This window comes from Arachis hypogaea, chromosome 15 (genome assembly GCF_003086295.3).
Source record: "Arachis hypogaea cultivar Tifrunner chromosome 15, arahy.Tifrunner.gnm2.J5K5, whole genome shotgun sequence".
Lineage (NCBI taxonomy): Eukaryota > Viridiplantae > Streptophyta > Magnoliopsida > Fabales > Fabaceae > Arachis > Arachis hypogaea.
In genome coordinates, this window is record NC_092050.1 from 71,068,818 (window position 1) to 71,076,445 (window position 7,628).

Sequence of the window (7,628 nt, forward strand, 5' to 3'; positions counted from 1 at the left end):
TTTAAATCAATTTGTACTGCGAATTAGGGATGTAAGTTACCGAACCGGACCAAAATTTACCGCAAAATCAAACCAAAATTTATGACAACCGAATGAAAAAACGAAAAAACTAGTTTTTTTTTTCAAATTAAACCGATTAGTTCAGTTCAATTTTCAGTTGGTTTGGCAGAAATCGAACCGAACTGAACCGAACTAAACCGAAGAACTGGTTCAGTAATGCTTCTTTTTACTAGTTTACCCTTTAACCTAGTAACAAAATATCCAAATCCCTAACTCTAACTCCCTTATAGCTTTCACACATCCACAAGCCCACAACTCGCATCAATATTCCTCTTCTATGCTTGAGTGAGCCAGAGGGCGTCGTGCCGCCATCCTCCAGACGTAAGTCGTCCATCGTCACTCTCAAGGATGTCATCACAACTGCATCAGTCATCCCCGTCGCAGGCATAACAGAGAACTGGAGAGCATCGTCATCTAACCTGCAACGTCGTCCAGTTCGCATTGTCGTCCAATTCACGCTGTCATCCAATCTTCACTGTCATCCAGTCCATGTATCACAGCAAACCCTAGACTGAGTTGTCTTCCCCATCGCCGAGAAACACTTTCCGTCGCCGAGCAGTTCCTCTTCGTCGCTGAGTAGTCCTCTCAGTCACCGAGCATCAGCCTTAGTCCAAGCCCTCTTCTGCAACTTATAATGTCTTTTTCTGATATTAGTAACTTAGTATATTCACAATTTTTTACATAAAATTTGTGGTTGTTGCTGGTCTGTTGGAAAAAAACAAATTTTTTTGAACATTATAAGTTGATAATGGTAGAATCTTCCACCTCATTATGGCTATAATTTTGTTGTTGTTGCCGGTATGTTGGAAACTTCTCAATTTTTTTTTAATGTTATAAGTTGATAATGGTAGAATATTCAACCTCATTATGGCTATAATTTTATTTCTGTTGCTGGTCTGTTCTTGATTAGTGTTCATACACCGGTCCGAGCTATAGGGCCGAGTTGGCTGAGGACAAATGGGCCGACCTCACGAAAGGTTGGCCCACCGTTGATCTCTTCGCAAAGAGCTCAGACAAATGCCTTAAAGGCCCAAGAAGGCCCAGAGCGAAGGAACCACCGCCCATCAAAGGGCGGTCGGACAAAAGATAAAAATCTCCTTTCCAAAAAGATAAAATAAGATAACTAACTTATCTTAAAGGAAGATCATCAAAGCACTACCATAAATACACTGGAGTACCTAGGTATAACTCATACTCCAATTCTACAAAAAACCTGCTTAAAGCCCGTGATGACTTAAGCTTCCGAGTCTTTTGCAGGTACCATCATCCCTCCGGTGAACAAGGACCAGCAGCGCCACCTACCCCAACAAGTCAGATACGGCCACCTTGGACAGATCACAAGGATTTCATCCGAGATCGACCTCCTAGTTTCAGGTAATTGGTGCACGAAATCGTGATCGTTCATTCCTTGGTAACGGCGCCAAAAACTTGATACGCACGTTCATAATTTTAGTTCTTTGTCATAACTTCGCACAACTAACCAGCAAGTGCACTGGGTCGTCTAAGTAATAAACCTTACGTGAGTAAGGGTCGATCCCACGGAGATTGTCGGCTTGAAGTAATCTATGGTCACCTTGTAAATCTCATTCAGGCAGATTTCAAATGGTTCTGGTGAATTGATAATTAAAATATAATTAAAATATAAAATAGGATAGAAATACTTATGTAATTCATTGGTGAGAATTTTAGATAAGCGTATAGAGATGCTTTTGTTCCTCCTGAACCTCTGCTTCCTGCTGTCTTCATCCAATTATTCCTACTCTTTTCCATGGCAAGCTTTATGTAGGGCATCACCGTTGTCAATGGCTACTTTCCGTCCGCTCAGTGAAAATGGTCCAAGATGCACTGTCACTGCACGACTAATCATCTGTCGGTTCTCGATCATACTGGAATAGGATTCAGTAATACTTTTGCGTCTGTCACTACGCCCAGCACTCGCGAGTTTGAAGCTCGTCACAGCCATCCCTTCCCAGATCCTACTCGAAATACCACAGACAAGGTTTAGACTTTCCGGATCTCAAGAATGGCCGCCAATAATTCTAGCCTATACCACGAAGACTCTGATCGTAGATTAGGAGGATAAGAGATATGCATTCAAGCTTGTTTGCATGCAGAACGGAAGTGTTTGTAAGACACGCGTTCATAAGTGAGAATGATGATGAGCATCACATAATCATCACATTCATCATGTTCTTGTGTGCGAATGAATATCTTAGAGAAGAAATAGGCTCGAATTGAATAGAAAAACAATAGTACTTTGCATTAATTCATGAGGAACAGCAGAGCTCCACACCTTAATCTATGGTGTGTAGAAACTCTACCATTGAAAATACATAAGTGATAATGGTCCAGGCATGGCCGAATGGCCAGACTCCCAAAGAGGGTTCAATCATCAAAACATGATCAAAAGATGCTCAATACAATAGTAAAAAGTTCTATTTATACTAAACTAGTTACTAAGGTTACAGAAATAAGTAATTGATGCAGAAATCCACTTCCGGGCCCACTTGGTGTGTGCTTGGGCTGAACGTTGAAGCTTTTACGTGTAGAGGTCTTCCTTGGAGTTAAACGCCAGTTTGTAACCTGTTTCTAGCGTTTAACTCTGCTTTGCAACCTGTTTCTGGCATTTAACTCCAGAATAGGGCAAAAAGCTGGCGTTGAACGCCAGTTTGCGTCATCTAAACTCAAAAAAAGTATGGACTATTATATATTGCTGAAAGCCCTGGATGTCTACTTTCCAACGCAATTGAGACTGTGCCATTTTGACTCCTGTAGCTCCATAAAATCCACTTTGAGTGCAGGGAGGTCAGAATCCAACAGCATCTGCAATCCTTCTTCAACCTCTGAATCTGATTTTTGCTCAAGTCCCTCAATTTCAGTCAGAAATTACCTAAAATCACAAAAAACACACAAACTCATAGTAAAGTCCAGAAATGTGAATTTTATTTAAAAACTAATAAAAATATACTAAAAACTAACTAAATCATACTAAAAACTATGTAAAAACACTGCCAAAAAGCGTATAAATTATCTGCTCATCACAACACCAAACTTAAATTGTTGCTTGTCCCCAAGCAACTGAAAATAAAATAGGATAAAAAGAAGAGAATATACTATAAATTCCAAAATATCAATGAAACTTAGCTCCAATCAGATAAGCGGGACTAGTAGCTTTTTGCCTCTTGAATAGTTTTGGCATCTCACTTTATCCATTGAAGTTTAGAATGATTGGTATCTATAGGAACTTAGATTTTAGATAGTGTTATTGATTCTCCTAGTTCAGTATGTTGATTCTTGAACACAGCTACTTTATGAGTCTTGGCCGTGGACCTAAGCACTCTGTTTTTCAGTATTACCACCGGATACATACATGCCACAGACACATAACTGGGTGAACCTTTTCAGATTGTGACTCAGCTTTGCTAAAGTCCCCAATTAGAGGTGTCCAGGGTTCTTAAGCACACTCTTTTTTTGCTTTGGACCTTGACTTTAACCGCTCAGTCTCAAGTTTTCACTTAACACCTTCACGCCACAAGCACATGGTTAGGGACAGCTTGGTTTAGCCGCTTAGGCCAGGATTTTATTCCTTTAGACCCTCCTATCCACTGATACTCAAAGCCTTGGATCCTTTTTACCCTTGCCTTTTGGTTTTAAGGGCTATTGGCTTTTTGCTCTTGCCTTTTGGTTTAAAGAGCTTTTGGCTTTTTCTGCTTGCTTTTTCTTTTTCTTTTTTTTTTTTTTTGCCATTTTTCTTTTCTCTTTTTTTTCGCAAGCTTTTGTATTCACTGCTTTTTCTTGCTTCAAGAATCATTTTTATGATTTTTCAGATCATCAAATAATATTTCTCCTTTTTCCTTATTCTTCAAGAGCCAACAATTTTAACATTCATAAACAACAAATTCAAAAGACATATGCACTGTTCAAGCATTCATTCAGAAAATAAAAAGTATTGTCACCACATCAAAATAATTAAACTAATTTCAAGGATGAATTCGAAATTCATGTACTTCTTGTTCTTTTGTAATTAAAGCATTTTTCATTTAAGAAAGGTGATGGATTCATAGGACATTTATAGCTTTAAGACATAGACACTTAAATACTAATGATCATGTAATAAGACACAAACATAAACATAAAGCATAGTAAACAAAAAACAGAGAAAAATAAATAGACAAAGAGATTAAGGAACGGGTCCACCTTAGTGAGGGTGGCGTCTTCCTCTTCTTGAAGAACCAATGGTGCTCTTGAGCTCCTCTATGTCTCTTCCTTGTCTTTGTTGCTCCTCCCTCATAGTTCTTTGATCTTCTCTAATCTCATGGAGAATGATGGAGTGCTCTTAGTGTTCCATCCTTAGTTGTCCCATGTTGGAACTTAATTCTCCTAGAGAGGTGTTGATTTGCTTCCAATAGTTTTGTAGAGGAAAGTGCATCCCTTGAGGTATCTCAGGGATTTCATGATGAGGAATTTCCTCATGCTCTTGTTGAGGTCCATAAGTGGACTCTCTTGTTGCTCCATCCTTTTCTTAGTGATGAGCTTTTGAGATGAATCTCTCCATCTCCCATGACTCAGAGGTGGAAGCTTTTGCCTTCCATTTCCTCTTTCTAGAGGTTTCTCTAGCCTTAGGTGTCATAAATGGTTATGAAAAAACAAAAAGCAACGCTTTTACCACACTAAACTTAGAAGGTTTGCTCGTCCTCGAGCAAAAAAAGAGAAGAGGGAGTAGACGAAGAAGAAAATAGCTGAGATGGAGAGGTGTGAGTGGTTCGACCAAGGGGGTTTTAGGTGGTTATGAGGTGTGAAAAGGAAGGAGTGATGGTTTGAATTTGAGTGGGTGGTTGTAGGTGGGTTGTATGATGGTTTTGGAGGAGTAATGGAGGTGATTGGTGGAGGTTATTTTGGGGAAGAGTGTTATGGAAAGGTGTGAGGAGGAGAGAAGAAGAGAGGTGGGGTAGGTGGGGATCCTGTGGGGTCCACAGATCCTGAGGGGTCAAGGACTTATCATCCCTGCTCCATTTAGGGGTGTAAACGCCCTTAGACTGCAATCCTGGCGTTTAACGCCAGATTGCTGCTTGTTTCTGGCGTTAAACGCCACTTCCATGCTCTGTTCTGGCGTTAAACGCCAGTCTGGTGCTTGTTTCTGCTGTTTAACGCCAGCTTGATGCTTCTTTCTGGCGTTAAACGCCAGTTTGATGCTTCTTACTGGCGTTTAAACGCCAGTAAGTTCTTCCTCCAGGGTGAGCTGTTTTTAATGCTATTTTTCATTCTGTTTTTGATTTTTCAGTAGTTTTTGTGACTCCACATAATCATCAACCTAAAAAATAAAATAACAATAGAAAATAAATAAATATAATTAAATAACATTGGGTTGCCTCCCAACAAGCGCTTCTTTAATGTCAATAGCTTGACAGTGAGCTCTTATGGAGCCTCACAGATATTCAGAGCATTATTGGGACCTCCCAACACCGAACTTAGAGTTTGACTGTGGGGGCTTTGGTTGACTCTGCAGTGAGAGAAGTTTTTCATGCTTCCTCTCCATGGTTACAGAAGGAGATCCTTGAGTTTTAAACACCAGGTTGTCCTCATTCAGTTGAAGGACTAACTCTCCTCTGTCCACATCAATCACAGCTTTTGCTGTGGCTAGGAAGAGTCTTCCAAGGATGATGGATTCATCCTTATCCTTCCCAGTGTCTAGGATAATGAAATCAGCAGGGATGTAAAGGCCTTCAACCTTTACTAACACGTCCTCTACTAATCTATAAGCCTGTTTTCTTGAGTTGTCTGCTATCTCTAATGAAATTCTGGCAGCTTGTACCTCAAAGATCCCAAGTTTCTCCATTACAGAGAGTGGCATTAAGTGTATTCCTAACCCCAGGTCACACAGAGCCTTCTCAAAGGTCATGGTGCCTATGTTACAGGGAATTAGGAATTTACCAGGATCCTATTTCTTTTGAGGTAATTTCTTCCTATCCAATGCATTCAGTTCATTGGTGAGCAAGGGAGGTTCATCTTCCCAAGTCTCATTACCAAATAGCTTGGCATTCAGCTTCATGATTGCTCCTAAATACTGGGCAACTTGCCCTTGAACAATGTCTTCATCTTCTTCAGAAGATGAATAGTCATCAGAGCTCATGAATGGTAAAAGGAGGTTCAATGGAATCTCTATGGTCTCCAGATGGGCCTCAGGTTCCTTTGGTTCCTCAAAGGGAAACTCCTTATTGGTCAGTGAACATCCCAGGAGGTCTTCCTCACTAGGATTCACGTCCTCCTCCTCCTCTCTGGGTTTGGCCACACCAAGTAAGGTTATGGCCTTGCACTCTCTTTTTGGATTCTCTTTTGTATTGCTTGGGAGAGTACTAGGAGGAGTTTCAGTGACCCTTTTACTCAGCTGGCCCACTTGTGCCTCCAAATTTCTAATGGAGGACCTTGTTTCATTCATGAAACTTAGAGTGGCCTTCGATAGATCAGAGACTATATTTGCTAAGCTAGATGGATTCTGCTCAGAATTCTCTGTCTGTTGCTGAGTGGATGATGGAAAAGGCTTGCTATTGCTAAACCTGTTTCTTCCACCATTATTAAAGCCTTATTGAGGCTTTTATTGATCCTTCCATGAGAAATTTGGATGATTTCTCCATGAGGTATTATAGGTGTTTCCATAGGCTTCACCCATGTAATTCACCTCTGCCATTGCAAGGTTCTCAGGATCATAAGCTTCCTCTTCAGAGGATGCCTCTTTAGTACTATTGGAGGCAGCTTGCAATCCATTCAGACTCTGAGAAATCATATTGACTTGCTGAGTCAATATTTTATTCTGAGCCAATATGGCATTCAGAGTATCAATTTCAATAACTCCCTTCCTCTGAGGCGTCCCATTACTCACAGGATTCCTTTCAGAAGTGCACATAAATTGGTTATTTGCAACCATGTCAACGAGTTCCTGATCTTCTGCAGGCATTTTTTTTAGGTGAAGGGATCCACCTGCAGAATGGTCCAATGACACCTTAGCTAATTCAGACAGACCATCATAGAATATATCCAGGATGGTCCATTCTGAAAGCATGTCAGAAGGACACTTTTTGGTCAGTTGCTTGTATCTCTCTCAAGCTTCATAGAGGGTTTCACCTTCTTTCTATTTGAAGGTTTAAACATCCACTCTAAGCTTGCTAAGCTTTTGAGGAGGAAAGAACTTGGCTAAGAAAGCCGTGACCAGCTTATCCCAAGAGTTCAGGCTATCTTTAGGTTGAGAGTCCAACCATATTCTACTTCTGTTTCTTACAGCAAACGGGAAAAGCATAAGCCTGTAGACCTCGGGATCAACCCCATTGGTCTTAACAGTATCACAGATCTGCAAGAATTCAGTTAAGAACTGAAAAGGATCTTCTGATGGAAGTCCATGAAACTTGCAATTCTGTTGCATCAGAGAAACTAATTGAGGCTTTAGCTCAAAATTGTTTGCTCCAATGGCAGGGATTGAGATGCTTCTTCCATGTAAATTGGAATTTGGTGCAGTAAAGTCACCAAGCATCTTCCTTGCATCTCCAGCATTGTTATTATTTTCGGCCATGTCTCCT

The 7,628-nt window shown here is 40.5% G+C and overlaps 1 non-coding gene across 1 annotated transcript; it reads left to right on the forward strand.

Moving 5' to 3' along the window:
• Positions 1-7,111: 7,111 nt before the first annotated feature.
• On the forward strand, positions 7,112-7,219 carry LOC112752218 (small nucleolar RNA R71). Its single transcript, XR_003176662.1, has one exon. It is a non-coding gene; the product is annotated as a small nucleolar RNA R71 (small nucleolar RNA).
• The last annotated feature ends 409 nt before the right edge of the window (positions 7,220-7,628 follow it).